The 15,498-nt window shown below is 34.9% G+C and overlaps 1 protein-coding gene and 1 long non-coding RNA gene across 6 annotated transcripts in view; one reads left to right on the top strand and one right to left on the bottom strand.

The window, feature by feature from the left end:
* LOC143233323 (protein CBFA2T1-like) overlaps nt 1-15,498 on the top strand; it is a 54,342-nt gene that overhangs the window by 6,308 nt on the left and 32,536 nt on the right. Inside the window, exon 1 of one of the 5 annotated variants that reach the window (XM_076469451.1) lies at nt 25-207. The exons of 3 other annotated variants lie outside the window; for them this stretch is intronic. The gene's annotated coding sequence lies outside the window, so the exon portion shown is untranslated. Of the gene's footprint in view, nt 1-24; nt 208-15,498 lie in introns of those variants that run through there. One more of the 5 variants, XM_076469452.1, reaches the window with a different exon arrangement.
* Nucleotides 1-15,498, bottom strand: part of LOC143233326 (uncharacterized) — a 40,502-nt gene that overhangs the window by 8,376 nt on the left and 16,628 nt on the right. The window lies entirely within an intron of this gene.

Genomic DNA, 15,498 nt, shown 5'->3' with positions numbered 1-15,498 from the left:
TATCAAGCAGCACGAGGATTTGTCGGAATAAATGTACAGTGCTTGTTGCGATGTGAGTGTTATTATAGCACGGTGAGATCGTACGAACAAGTACTTCACCTGAACACCTGATTTATAAGGGAAGTGAATATTAGACGCCAGTGACCCATTGCTTAGCTGGGACAAATTCACAGTTTATTCATAAACAGGGAGAGGTGGAAAACCTGGGTAGGTGCTATGTATTTTGATTCTTATCAGTAATCGCCTACGATTACACGTTTTCTGTACACCGCACTTCACTTTAGTTTTGGTGATGACGAGAAACCCACTTGAAGTCAAAATGTATCTCAATACGACTGGTACGGGTGTTAAAACTTTTACTAAAATAAGGTCGAAACGTTGTTCTCTACTTTATTTTAATAAAAGCCGTCTTGAGATACACTTTGGTGTTGGCTTTCGCCAATATATTCTGAGAATGGTTATTTCAATGCACTAACACGATAGTCACTCTTTTTATCGCCACATAAAGAACGCGAGCATTTACCAAAAAAAAAAAAAAGTTCTTTAACTGGGAATCGTCTGCTTCTATTCCTGTTAAGCCTAAAGTTACATACTGAGTTACCTGTGCTCTGTTCACCGCAAGAGCATCAAAACTGGTGAGAAAATGTGGAATTAAAACGTTTGAACTTTCATTTTATGTGTCTCACGAATAAAGTAAAAAGTGTTTAGCACTAATCATTCAAGAAACTGTTCATTTGAAATTGGATTATTGTTTGTTTGTTTTTTTTTTTGTTTGTTTGTTTATTTCGCGCAAATCTACACGATGGCTATCTACGCTAGCTGTCCCTAATTAGCACTGTAAGACTAAAGAAAAGACGGTTAGTCATTACGACCCGCCGCCAACTCTTGGGCTATTCTTATACTAACGAATAGTGGGATTGATCGTGACATTATAACGCCCCGATGGCTGAAAGGGCAAACACGTGTGATACGACAGAGATTCAAATCCGCGACCCTCAGATTACGAGTCGAATTTCTTAACCACCTGGCCATGCCGGGCCTAGAAATAGGATTATACGGAGGAAATATATTTACAATAAGTATGTATGTGTATGTATATATATATTTATGCAACAGAAACAACTAATGAGCTGTTCAGGAGTTCTAAATGTTATATTTATTGCCAAACAGAGCCATGTGGTTAAGGCACGCGACTCTAATCGGAATGCCGCGGGTTCGAATCCCCGTCAGCGAAACATGCTCGCCATTCTAGCCGTGGGGGCGTTATAATATGACGGTCAATCCCACTATTCGTTGGTAAAAGAGTAGCCCAAGAGTTGGTAGTGGGCGTTGACGACTATCTGTCTTCCCTCTAGTCTTACACTGCTAAATTAGGGACAGCTAGCGTAGATAGCCCTCGTGTAGCTTTGCGCGAAATTCGATAACAAACAAGCTGTTATTAATATACTAGAATCGGCAACCTGTTGAGAAGATGAGATGTTGAATATGATATAATTAAGTGAATAAAACTTTTGAACAAATAAATTATTAATAACATATTTATAAGCGTCAAGTTATTGATTAGATAAAACAAAATAAAAGTAAACAAGTTGCATTTCGCAGAAAGTGTAATTTGTTGTCATGTGACTCTTTGGGGTCTGTGGGCGGAGAAAAGTCGGCTTTCAAGGTTAAATGAATTAGTTGCGGCTGTCAGACACAGTGCCCGTAAAGAGCCATTGTTAATAAATCCAAGACGTGTAAAATGTGATATCTTTTACGTTTAACCACAGTTCCTATCCATTTAAGAAAGAAACAGAAGCGTCACTCCAACTTTATGAACAAATTACTTAATTTTTTTTTATCAGTATATCAGTGAGACAGGAAGTATTTATTTTGTTATTACAGTTTTTGGAAGGTGTTGTTTTTGTTTTTTGTTGTTTTCGTTACGCCGTTCAGTGTTTTTTTTCTTTTTTTTCTCCAGTTCACTCAAACTAATACAAAATCCAGTACAATGATGACCAGCTACTTTTCCATTCCAAAATGCTGATAAGTTCTATAAATATTTTTATGTAGTATCAGTATGAGTATTAAATATCATCATTATATGTTTGGTTATGTTTTAAAGACAAAAAATTATATTCGGTGTTTATTAACACTGGATATCCTATATTTCTATTACGATTGCTATGCGTGCGTATATATCTCAGAATCTGTGTTTGCTTAGATGTTTAATCAGCCAAAACTTGGGACTTTTATTTTCTACGTAAAACAAAAATATCGTATATAGGTCCTTAGAATAGTAATAGATCATGTACAGTCGAAATGTGCGTTGACGTAGCTAGAGCAGTTGTAACATTCTTTATAAATTTTGAGAAAGAACTTGAATCTTCTCAAAGAGAATACACCTGTAACTAGACCGTAAATTATGGTTGAAATACATGGTCATGGTTACGCCTTTTCTGCTCGATTTCGCAAATTCATCTTGAACTACGACGTTGTTTGATGACTTCATAGGTCCACTGATGTAAACATACTTTTCTGAGTAATATGTAGAAAGCAGATAATAAGTATTTGAATTAACTGTCGGTTAAAAATAAACACATTTTAAAGAGCTCGTATTTCGACGCCATGTGTATTTTATTTTTTATTACTACCTTGTAGATAAACAGATAATTATTTGGTATTTATTACACCTTAGTGGTTAATGAAAACTTGTTATCATCATGTGCATGTTTATTGTTATGACTTCTGTTATCATTTTTTATATGCTTATGACAATGACTCCTGTTACTAATACGTGCATGTTTATAGTAATGACTTCAGCTATCATTATGTATATCTTTATGATAATAACCTGTCTGACTCTGGATCTAATGAACTCTGGTGTTATGAACAAAACCAAGTCTTTCGGTTCTTATTTCACACAAATTCTGGCCAAAAGAAGTTTCACACACTTTCTTTATTTGTGTGTTATCCTGGTCTAGTTTTAAAATAAATTTGTTAATTCTTTATTCTGGCCTAAAGAAGTTTCAAACACTCTCTTTATCTGGGTGTTATCTTGGTTTAGTTTTAGAATAAATTAGTTTATTCTTTATTCTGGCCTAAAGAAGTTTCAAAGACTTTCTTTATCTGTGTGTTATCTTGGTCTAGTTTTAAAATAAATTAGTTAATTCTTTATTCTGGCCTAAAAAAGTTTCAAACATTCTCTGTATCTGGGTGTTATCCTGGTCTAGTTTTAGAATACATTAGTTAATTCTTTATTCTGGCACAAAGAAGTTTCATACACTCTCTGTATCTGGGTGTTATCCTGGTCTAGTTTCAAAATAAACTGGTTAATTCTGTATTCTGGCCTAAAGAAGTTTTACACACTCTCTGTATCTGGTTGTTATCCTTGTCTAGTTTTAGAATAAAGTAGTTAATTATTTACAATCGCTATATTGCAGTGTTATCCATACCAGTTATATTAACTTTTAATACCCCACGATTCCACGTGGAATATAACATTCTTTGGATTCTTATTCATTTTTAAGATTGAAATGCTGTTCTATTCCTTTCACAATGTAGAAGGACTGGTCTCTGGGTGGAACAGGGGTAAGTCTTTGGATTCACGAGGCAAAAAATCAGGGATTACATTTCCCTTATCAGACGGTATGGCTGTGCTATAAGATAACGCACACACGCGGATGTCTGTATTAGTTGTCATGCGCGCGAAACGGGTCATCTCATAATTTCTAGTCCTACGTTGATGGCTGTAATTTCTAACACAACGTAACAGGTTACTATATGATATTAAACTTAATGTTCACAAGTTATTTTTGACGTTATGTTTATGACTCTTATGTTTGAATAAAAGTAATAAAATACCATTACTGTGCTTGTTAAGAATATATTTAAGGAACAGTTATTTCTTGGCTCCAATATTTTGATCATTCTTATATTCCTCGAAACTTTCAAACACAGTTCCTGCTACGTCAGATTAATTTACATGTGTTGTTTCAGCCCCCCCGCTAGTACAGCGGTATGTCTTTGGATTTACAACGCAAAATCAGGGGTTCGATTCCCCTCGGTGGGCTCAGCAGATAGCCAGATGTGGCTTTGCTATAAAAAACCACACAAACACACTGTTGTTTCAGTGAAGAACTTTAGGTAAAGAAAATTCCAACGACGATTTGAAATTAAGACAATATTACTTAAGTCGGATATGTCTAAAAGGATAAATGAAGTTAACTCGCACTTTTTCCCTTACCATAAGAAACAATAATAACATACAGAATATCCTAATACAATAATCACATGATATTGTGTATCAGGTACTTTTGCTGAAGTCACAACGTATTATATCGAAAATAACCATCCTTGAGTACTCAATTCATATTTGTATTCGATTTCTTTCTCTTACAGTTAAACCCAAAACCACAAAATGGGCTATCTCTGTTGAGCCCACCACTGATATTAAGACCCGGTTTGCGCCATGTAAGCCGATAGATGTATCGTTAGGTGTAAAGCATCTTTATATGAAGAAACGATTACTCATTGTTAATTTCTCCCTGTAGGGGTCGTTAAGTTTAAATTTATTTGTCTATCTATAATAAAGCACACTGTCTGCCCCTCCCCAGGGGTATTAATCTTTCTTTCCTCCGAAAGAGCGCCGCTGCCGTAGTGTCTAGAGTAGAGGAGGGATTTCAGTCTTAAAAAATTCAGAATATGTGTCACAAAGGGTTCCGAAGTAAATAGCCCTGCCTTTGAAAAGTATAATTGATTACAAGAGAGTGTGTGTAACTTTTAACGTCATTCAAAACTGGAATTTTCAATTTTCATTTGATCTCCTTCTTCCTACTCAACAATAATCACTTGGTCGTCAAACGACCGACTGTAGACAGCTGTTTTACAGATGCTTTGATAGGTGGGCAAAACGCTAAACTTCGCTCGTGATTGGTCGTTGGTATCTTGGTTGCAGATGGTGGAAATTTCAAATTCACTCAAGCATTCCAACAAGTATCGACACTGGAAATATGAATAGAAATACATTTCCCCATGTTACAAGGCTAACCGTACTGCAGATGTTATGGCCATTGGCAGATGGAATTTCAGTTGAGTACTTCAAGCTGCGTACGAGTTATGTGGTTGTAATTATTAGACTGACAAAAAAAAAGCTTGTGTTCAAGAAAGTAACGATTTCCATTATTTTCAATAATTTCTATTTGAACACATATATTCCAGAGAAATTCGGTAATGATATACACGGCTTAAGAATAAAACTAAACAAACACTTCTAGGTCAGTAACCTAATTTTTTTTTTCGAAACCACCGTATTACAAAATATTTTTATGCCTTAAAACGTTTTAAAATTACCACAAATATACAGTGTTGATGATTTACTTTGGCGTAAGTGTAAGGTTTGAAATTTTGTTATTGTCTGAAACGTAAAGTCTGATAATAGTGAATATATTAATTTGATAAATTCATGAAACAATAAGCACTTAGGCCCGGCATGGCCAAGCGTGTTAAGGCGTGCGACTCCTGATCTGAGAGTCGAAGGTTCGCATCCCCGTCGCGACAAACGTGCATTCCTTTTCAGGCGTGGAGGGCGTTATGAGAGTTGCAAAATAAATATATGGTAGCCCATATGGAAAAAACAAGGAATTCAAAACTATTCATAGATGTGTTTCGTTGTTTATTTAACAATCTAGTTCAAAGCTATGAATTTCAGTTTCAGGACTTGTATACTGCTGTGTGAGAAAACTAAATATACGAATACTGGATCTAGTAGCTTTTCCACAAGCGTAACATGTGTTGTTTATTTTGTGAATCAGTTTGCTTGTTTCTTTTGAATTTCGAGCAAAGCTACACGAGGGCTATCTGCGCCAGCCGTGCCTAATTTTGCAGTGTAAGACTAGACGGAAGGCAGCTAGTCATCACCACCCACTGCCAACTCTTGGGCTACTCTTTTACCAACGAATAGTTGGATTGACCGTCACATTATAACGCCCCCACGGCTGAGAGTCGGCAGTAGATGGTGATGAATATCTGCCTTCCCTCTTCTCTTACACTGCAAAATTAGGTACGGCTAGCGTAGTCGTGTAGCTTTACGCGAAATTCAATACAAACAAACAAACTCATTCACAAAATAAACAACACATGTTACGCTTGTGGAAAAGCTACGAGATCGAGTATTCGTATATTTAGTTTTCTCACACAGCAGTATACAAGTCCTGAAACTGAAATTCATAACTTTGAACTTGATTGTTAAATAAACAAAAAAACTCATCTACGAATAGTTTTGAATTTCTATTTTTCCGTATGGATTACCGTATATTTATTTTGCAACTCTCATCTACACACAGTTTTGAATTTGTATTTTCCCATGTGGATTACCATATATTTATTTATAAGTCATTTTACTTCTTTCATCAATGAAGAATGTTGGAAGGTGTTTAGCTTTTTAACAGTATATGAGTTTTTTTATTTTAATTTAAACATTGTTCACGTTTCACTCGATTTATTTTTATATTTTATAGATTTTAGTTTTACGGTTTTTACCAGATTTTTTGAACAGACAGCCTAGTTTTTTTGCCCCAGAAAACCCCAAATTGCCAAACTAACCTTGTTCGGTAGTAGTACAATTTCCAAGGGCAGTGTGAGCAACAAGTTAACAACAGTTACTAGTTTTGTCTCTCTGTTAACTGTAATTATTCATTATTTCACAAATATTCACTTACTGCTACTGTACAAAAATATTAGTATGGGCACTTGATTGAAAGAAGCTTTGTGTTCAATCAAGTCTATTCTCTGTATTCCACCCTCCTTCCAGTAGATCCCGATAAGCCTGTAGACTTATATCATTAGAAACCGTGTTTCGATACCCGTGGTGTGCAGAACGCTAGCTCTGTGCTCAACCACAAACAAATTTATATCTGTGTTGATCTTTAGGCGAATGAACAACGATTTGAACATAGAGTTATGTACTTTAAGGTCTAAAAGTTTTGGGAAACCATATATGTATAGTACACGAATAACTATATTCGTATATATTAAACTTCTATATAAAACTTAAAGCAAATTTACATTTTCATGGAACAATATGAACTAACAATATCCCCCTTTTTTCTGTAAAAACATTCAAACCGTTATTTTTACAGAAGTGTAAAGTGTCTTTACTTCGAAATAGTGCTTGTTAATGTTGTACATACTCGTTATGTATTTTTCCTTCTTCAAAGTTCTTCGAAGTAATACAGGAAGATTTTCGTTTTATTTGTTTTCAATTTCGCTCAAAGCTTCTCAAGGACAATCTGCACTAGCTGTCCCTAATTTAGTAGTGTAAGACTAGAGGGAAGGCAGATAGTCTTTACCATCCACCGCCAACTCTTGGGCTACTCTTTTACCAATGAATAGTGAGATTGACCGTAACATTATAACGCCACACGGCTGAAAGGGCGAGCATGTTTGGCGCGATGGGGATGCAAACCCGCGACCCTCGGATTACGAGTCGCACACCTTAACGCGCTTGGCCATGCTGGACCAAGAGAACCTTAAAGATCTGAGGGTAATTCAAGTATTAATATAACCTCGATTAACAAAATATCACTTGTGGGAAGTGCACAGCAAGCAGGTTGGTAAGAAATAAAATTTCGCCTATTACGTTACTTATTCAACACATGTTAGTTTTAGATAAGCTGGTTCTGCTAACGTGTGGAACATGAAACAGAGTTACTAAATTTGAATAACATACATACATACCATATATAGAGCTCTTAATTTTCAATTTTGAATACATTTCCATTTTTACAACAATCTAACTGGAAGTCTGCAACTTAACAATGCGCATTCTTATTCAATTTATCTAATATTTTGGTATAGTATTCTGCATACCCCCCGCTATTACAGCGGTATGTCTCCGGATTTACGACGCTAAAATCAGGGGTTCGCAGTGTTTGTGGCCCTCGTTTCTTAACTGAGAAATTGTCCTCCAGAGTTGAAAGGTTATTAATATTAGGTAGATTTAAATGAAATTGCCATTTAAATCCATCAACGAGATTCCCACTGTCCCTATCTACCATCTACAGAAACCACAGCCAGGGAACGGGCTTGGAGAAATCAGGACTAGAAACGTCTTTTCGTAGGAGTGTTAAGGAATCAAGTGGCATAAGATGATGATGATTCTGCATAGCAACATTTCCGCCTCACAGTTGACGCCCAAAGACATTAATTTAATTATTATTAAAACATTAGAGTTAGGCCTTGTGTTTTGAATAAATTACCAAATGATGTATTTTTTTCAGAGTTGAAATAAATAGTAATATTAAGAAATGAAGCGTTTATTCCGTTAAAGAGTGTTTTTTTTATGATCTACATAAATATATAAAACAGTCAAGTAGAACTAACACCAAATCTTAAAACTTAGGATAGTTTGTAAAGTTTAAATCTTTTGATGTAATGAATGTCGGCGTTAGTGTTAACACTACGAGCGCTTTATTTCCTGATAAATGGATTTCTCCGAATGGTCAAATTAAAGAAATGACGGTTTTTGACAGCTGTTGTACACTGTAATGTAAGAGTAAAACAATAATAAAAAGCATCTCAAACTTACTGCGAGCAAGATAAAGAAATCCGTTGAGACGATGTGTGTCACAGGTGCAAGTGACACGTCCTGTGCAGTAGAATCAATATTAGTTGCTGTAACTTTACTGATACACAGGTACTTGTTCACTGTGGTCTAATTGGCCTCCATCCCCTGCTGCTTATATTGCATAGTAATTAAAAAGTAGGCTACACGGAAACCGATCAGTGATCTCTGTTGGTGAATAATTGAAAGTATTTATAACGACATATCCTAGTTTTAAGTATACATATGTGTGTGTGTGTGTCTTAACTTAATTTAGAAGACAAATTTGCTAGTTCACCAGTTTTTCTGAATAAGCGTAGATAGCCCTCGAGTAGCTTTGCGCGAAATTAAAAACAAAAAAAAACAATCTTCTGAATAATATTGAGGTTAATTAATTAAAATAAATGAACAATCACATAAATAATCGGTGTTAGAAATAAAGTAAACAAATGATATTGTATTATTAAACCCTGTCTTAAAATCTGATTTCTGAAATGACATAAATATAATTTGTAATAATTACAATTCCCTTAATTAATCTAGTTCACACCATGATAGTTCTTGTTCACGTCACACCAAACATGCTCGCCTTTTCAGCCGTGTAGGGGCGTTATAATGTGACGGTCAATCCCACTATTCGTTAATAAAAGAGTAGCCCAAGAGTTGGCGGTGGATGGTGATGACTAGCTGCCTTCCCTCTTGTCTTACACTGCAAAATTTAGGGCGGCTAGAGCAGATAGCCCTCGTGTAGCTTTGCGCGAAATTCGAAACAAACCACGAATTGTTCACGAAAATTGATGATGTAAATAGCGCTTAGACAACTGACATCTTTCATAATCTAGCTAGCCTAATGACGCCTGGTATTAATTGTATATTTGTTTAAGTTAGGAACTCTGTAACCAACAGTGTCATGGACCCCAACTAATTTGGTGTATAACTAATCATAAAAGTGAGAATAAAAAGTTAACACGTGCTCCTTTAGTAATTCCAAAATGAAGTTTTCAAATTTTAAAATAATAGCGCTCGCATTTTAAAGGGAAAATGCGGGTGCTTTTGTAGAATCAATAGAACGTTTAACTGAGAAAACACTCGAGTTCGTTCCGTGGAAGAGAAAAACGATATATAGAGTTGTATTGGTTTTTATTTTCTTACCGAATGTGAATCTGCGTTTTTTTCTTGTGAAAAGAAGCTGGCCAAACATGTATATGATATTAGTTACTATGTGATGTTACTGAATACACTATACATTCTAGCTCTGAAAAAGTTATAGGTTCACAGAACGGGACATAAACCTTGAAATAACAGGTACTGCCATCTCGCTGGTTTCTTAGCTATTCAAAATTAGGGATAGCTATACCTGAATGTTATGTCCTTGTGCTCATATCGTGCCATTTAGATAGAAGATTCGTTCACATCTTGGAATGGTCTAATGGAATTCTAATCTTACCCTTTTAAGAATCTTGGGAAACATCTAAAGAAGATTATTTGATTGTTTGGATAAATTGCACTCAGCATCGATTCGAACACAGATGAGTGAATACTTTACACAATAACAGCAAGTATTATGGTCATATGAGAACAGAGAGAAGTGTCCCGTTCCTCCATTATCTGTGATTATATCTTGCAAGTAGAATACACTACAGGTAGTTGCAGGTTTCGAATAGGTTGTTGTTTGTTAGTGCAGTTTTTGGAATTTCGTGCAAAGGGCTATCTGCGCTAGCCGCCACTAATTCAGCAGTGTAAGACTAGAGGGAAAGCAGCTAGTCATCACCACCCACTGCCAAATCTTGGGCTACTCTTTCATTAACGAATAGTAGGATTGACAGTAACATTATGACGCTCCTACGGCTGAAAGGACTAGCATGTTTGATGTGATAGGGATTCGAACCCGCGACCCCTCAGATTACTAGTCGAGTGCCCTAACCACCTGGCCATGCCGGGCCTTTTCAATAAGTACATTGCACTCTTGGTGTAGTCTAGGGAACTGTGATTAATTGCTGCATCCAATCCTCCTGTTAATAGGTGGTAGAAACTTTGAACATTAATAAAACACCACAAATCTTAACATTTAGAGTTTGATATGAATAACGTATTCATATAGGCTTTAGCGCAACTGTGGTCTTGTATTCTGTTTGCGTATTAAAGCGCCAAAATCGTATTTGATACCCATGGTGGGAAGATATCATTTTTATAGCTTTATGCTTAACAATAAATAAACAAACTGTTTGTGTTCCATTCACTTTTGCGTCAAATAGCTGATTCTAAACTAAATGTTAGAAACGTTAGTGTGTTTTTTTTTTCCCTAGTGCTTTAAAACTTTGGCTGTTACAAAAATAACAAACTATTCTGCTCGGAAAAGGTACAGGACAAAACAAGGTTTATGAAATGAAACATATCTACTTTATTAAGAAGATCTGACATCATAATTAAGTATAAATTCTAAAAATCCTATGGACGTTTATTAAAAAAAAACATTATAGTGGATTTCTATCTCATGCTTACAACACATGTAAACAACACACTAGAAAAATAATGTTATATTAACTGTTTTAAAACATAATTATTTGTTGAAATATTTTGAGTAAACATCTGTTTATAAACACGTTATGGATATTTTAACATTTATCTCTTTAAGTTTGTTACGTATTGCGCAGATAGCCCTGGTGTAGCTTTGCTCGAAATTCAAAAAAAAAAAAAAATTGTTACGTATTATAATTTGAAATAGCCTGAAACTGAATTAAATTATAATTTACTTTTAGAAGTTAATTAAATGCCGATACGTATCACATTTGTAGTATTTGCAAACACGACTGATGTACAGTTTTCTTTCTTGACAAAAATATACAAACAACAATACAAGTTATGATAATAATTCTTACAAATAATAATTTATATACGAAACTTTTACAAACTTACAAATAATATTGAGTCTTCTATCTGGTGTGGAATTGGACGGTTCACGATGAGGGAAACAATTTTGAGTTGGTATTAGTACAATTCACTTATCGTGGAGATAGCTGGCTCTGCGTCGAGTTTTTTACCGCTGAAGGCATAAAATTTGTTCGTAAAAATACTAATGCCCTAAGTAAATCTACTGAAGTTATATGGTTTGTAATGTTCAAAATCTATAAACATTCCAGGTCAAATATCAGAAGTTCGCGATTAATTAATAAGTTTATGTACTATAGCAAACCAATAGAATATACTGTTTCCTGACGCGTCGCGTTGGTTGCATCTATAGAAGAGAGGCGAGTTTCTAGGTATTTCATCCTGCACAACGATACAGATGAAATACTTATATTACGTACAGACGAATATTGTTGATTACCGATGGGACAGCGGTAAATCATCGGATTTACAATGCAAACATTAGGGTTTGATTCCCCTCGGTAGACAGAGGAGATAGTCCGATGTGGTTTTAATATAAAAAACGCACACTCCAGAATCTCTTACAATTTTAGTGAATAATCAGAAATTTCACGATACAGCGGTGTAAATTTAACTTAAACAAACATTTAAATAAACATCAACATTAAAAAAAATGTATGATAGTAAATCCTTCACAAAGTGTTTACATTTTGTTCAAAACGAATTTCATATTAAAAAAAGGACATTAGTTTAATTAATTAGGAATTTTTTCTTATAGTTTGTTTTAGCCTTTATGAAGCACAAAGCTTCACCTTGACTACCTGTGCTCTGTCCACCGCGGGTGTCTAAACCCAAATTTTATTTAAAACTACAAGCGGAAAGTTTAATAACTGTAAAATCTGGGATCAGGTCCCAGCCCAATGTGACTTTGCTCCAAACAAGCGAATTCATTTTCAAGTCACCGGCAGTAATGTTATTTTTCATATGACAAAACTAGGCCTGAATTTTCTCTGCCATTGATGATAACTTGTGCAGAGATGTCATTAATAATTATCAATTTGAAATTATTATGTTCCGGACTGTTCAAGTCAGTACTCTGTGTAGATGGAGGAAAATAAAACATTCATAAGCCTGAAGTCAACAGCTGAACAGCTTTTACTACAAATAATGAGCTACAGTGAAGTGAGTATAGAGTAAGCATTTTAAACCACCTGTTACGTATTCGTATTTTCTGTTTCCTTCTCACAGATGCTCCTACACAATACGTCTACAATTTTTTCTCGAAGTGCAACTACCTTGTTGAAACACCTGAGTGAACATCTCTACAAGGTTGAACAAACAATGTACATACAGAACGGCTATGAATTTATGAAGCCCACTTTCGGTTCTTTTCAGAAGCGCCTGGTGTTTTGTATAAATATATTTATGTATTGAAAACGGCCAGTCTTCGTACTATGTTACAACTGCTACGTGTTAGGCACTAAAATGTAGCATTATTCATCAGGTTTTATGATGTTATAAATTGAAAATATTTAAATGATACGGTTTTATTCAGTTTTGCATGATGTTTTTCGTTTATCTTTTGTATGGTAGAACATTCACTTTTCATAAAGAGAAAGCAAATATTTCTAACGAAATGATTTGGAGGGAATTAATATGTTTACCTTTTTTAAATAATAACATTAAATCCTTATACAGGAGTTTTATAAAGATCGGGAAAACAGAAATACAAATCAAATGGGAATGAATTACAAAAATACCTCGCGGGAATTCAAATGTTTATTTTTTATCAATGATTAGTTTTACTCGCTATTAAATATAACTTTATCAGAAAGCGATTTTTATTCTAACTAAACAAAAAATGTACTTCCAATTACTACCTCGTAGCAGGGCGTTTAACAAATATTTTGCTATTACTTGAAGTATAAACTAATAAATGTGTAGCCTATGTATTATGAAACCTGGTTGGACTTTCAGAATATTGGTACAATAGAACTGAAACAAGAATAGTCTCCAGTTCCTTAGTTTATTTGAACTGAAACTACTGGAGTACCCAGACTTTAATTGTATACGTGTTGTTGTTTTTTTTTTCGTTTTTCAAAGATACTCAAGCATAATTTGTACTAATTGCTCCTAATTATGAAGAGGTAAACTAGACGAAAGACCGCTAGGATACACCATCCATCCACCAACTCTTGGACTATACTTTGCCAACACAAAATGGAATAGTATTCCACATTACAAAACCTCACGCCTGAAAAGAGGAGCATATTGGAGCGACAAGATTCAAACTCGCCAGACCCTATTTTTTAATCTAGAAATGAGTGAAATAAAGTAATATTGATCTTTAAGTATATTAATTTTGATAATCTCGCACCAGTCCAGCGAAGTCGACAGGAAACATAGTTTGATGCTCTCTTCGTGAACTTCGCTGTGCCAATTAAAGCTCATTCTTTAACTATAGAGAAATGGGTCCCATCTTAAAAGGAGGTAAATCTCGTTTGACATGTACTGTGTCTAATGGACATAAACTGAATAACTGTTAGTGATGAGAATGGTCAGACAGATATCCATCTTGAACTTGTGCCATTATAGTCCACTGATGTCCAGATTTGTGGCATTTGACCTGTTTCAATAAAAAATATTACTTCGTACTGACCACTATAAGCAAACAGAAATAAACTATATGTTCTATAAAAGGACTCTTTGTTTTGGTTTGTTTTTCATTAAGCAGAAAGTTACAGATGGATTATCCGTGCTCTTTTCACCATGAGTATCATTCTGCCACTAGGGGACTAAGAAACGATAAAATAGATAAATACTTTGCGAAATAGTAAAATTAATCTTCTTCATTACATAAAAGATCCAAAGTTTGTTTTGTTTTGAATTTCGCGCAAAGCTACACGAGGGCTATCTGCGAGGCCTAATTTATCAGTGTAAGACTAGAGGGAAGGCAGCTAGTCATCACCACTCACCGCCAACTCTTGGGCAACTCTTTTACTAACGAATAGTGGGATTGACTGAAACATTATAACGTCCCCACGGCTGAAGGGTGAGCATGTTTGGTGTGACGGAGATTCGGATCCTTGACCCTTAGATTACGAGTTGAGTGCCTGAAACACCCGGCCATACTGAACATCTCAAAGCTAATTTTAGCAAATGACGTAAGAAAAAAGTCAATCATCACAAATGTTGACGACCTTTGTATCTATGTATCTATCTCATTATTTACTTATGTTTTCATATTGAGAGTTTAATGTATGTTTTTCCTATACAAAGCCTCATGGAACTAACTGCTGCGTCCACCGAAGGGAATCGAACCCCCAATTTTAGCCTCGTAAATCCGTAGAGTTACCACTCTACAAGTGGGGGACTGACAGTTTAGTCATCTCCGTTAGTAAAAGTTTGTTACCTGATGATATAAAAAGAACCAAAATTACAAGTAGGTTTAAGAATTATATATAATGAGGAAACGTGGACAAAATAAGATATATTTTTTCTGCATCATTATTTTTGATTCTTCTAATTGTTTACTGAGTTTTTTTTTGTTTTCTCGAAGATAACTGAAATGTTTTAAATTTAATAATGTATATTACTGCAATGAAACAAGACGACACACGAGACGGCGTGAAAAACCTATACAAAACATACAAATAAAGTCTTGTTTTAAGGGAAACCTTACTTGCTATATTCTATAGTAGAAATATTTCAATATGTATAGTTCATCCTAAAACAGCTGGTACTGTTCCACAGAATACTGGCAGCTGTGAAAGGTTTTCTTTATTACCACTAATTCTGACCGTTGTTGCCAAGGCGTTGCGACAAAGAGACACCTAGTATCCTAGCTTGTGAATCACTGTTTTGTAATATATTCATAGTCAATACACCAAATACATATAACACATACCACCAGAGAGGCAGGAGATATAATAATAAATATATAGATAGACAGGCAGCTGTATGCATTATTCATAACGGCAAACATTAACAGATATACTATAAAACAATTTTATTTACAACAAACCCAACAACGATAAACAGAAATAAAA

This window comes from Tachypleus tridentatus, chromosome 12 (assembly GCF_004210375.1).
Source record: "Tachypleus tridentatus isolate NWPU-2018 chromosome 12, ASM421037v1, whole genome shotgun sequence".
Lineage (NCBI taxonomy): Eukaryota > Metazoa > Arthropoda > Merostomata > Xiphosura > Limulidae > Tachypleus > Tachypleus tridentatus.
This window is presented reverse-complemented; position numbering and strand designations above follow the sequence as displayed.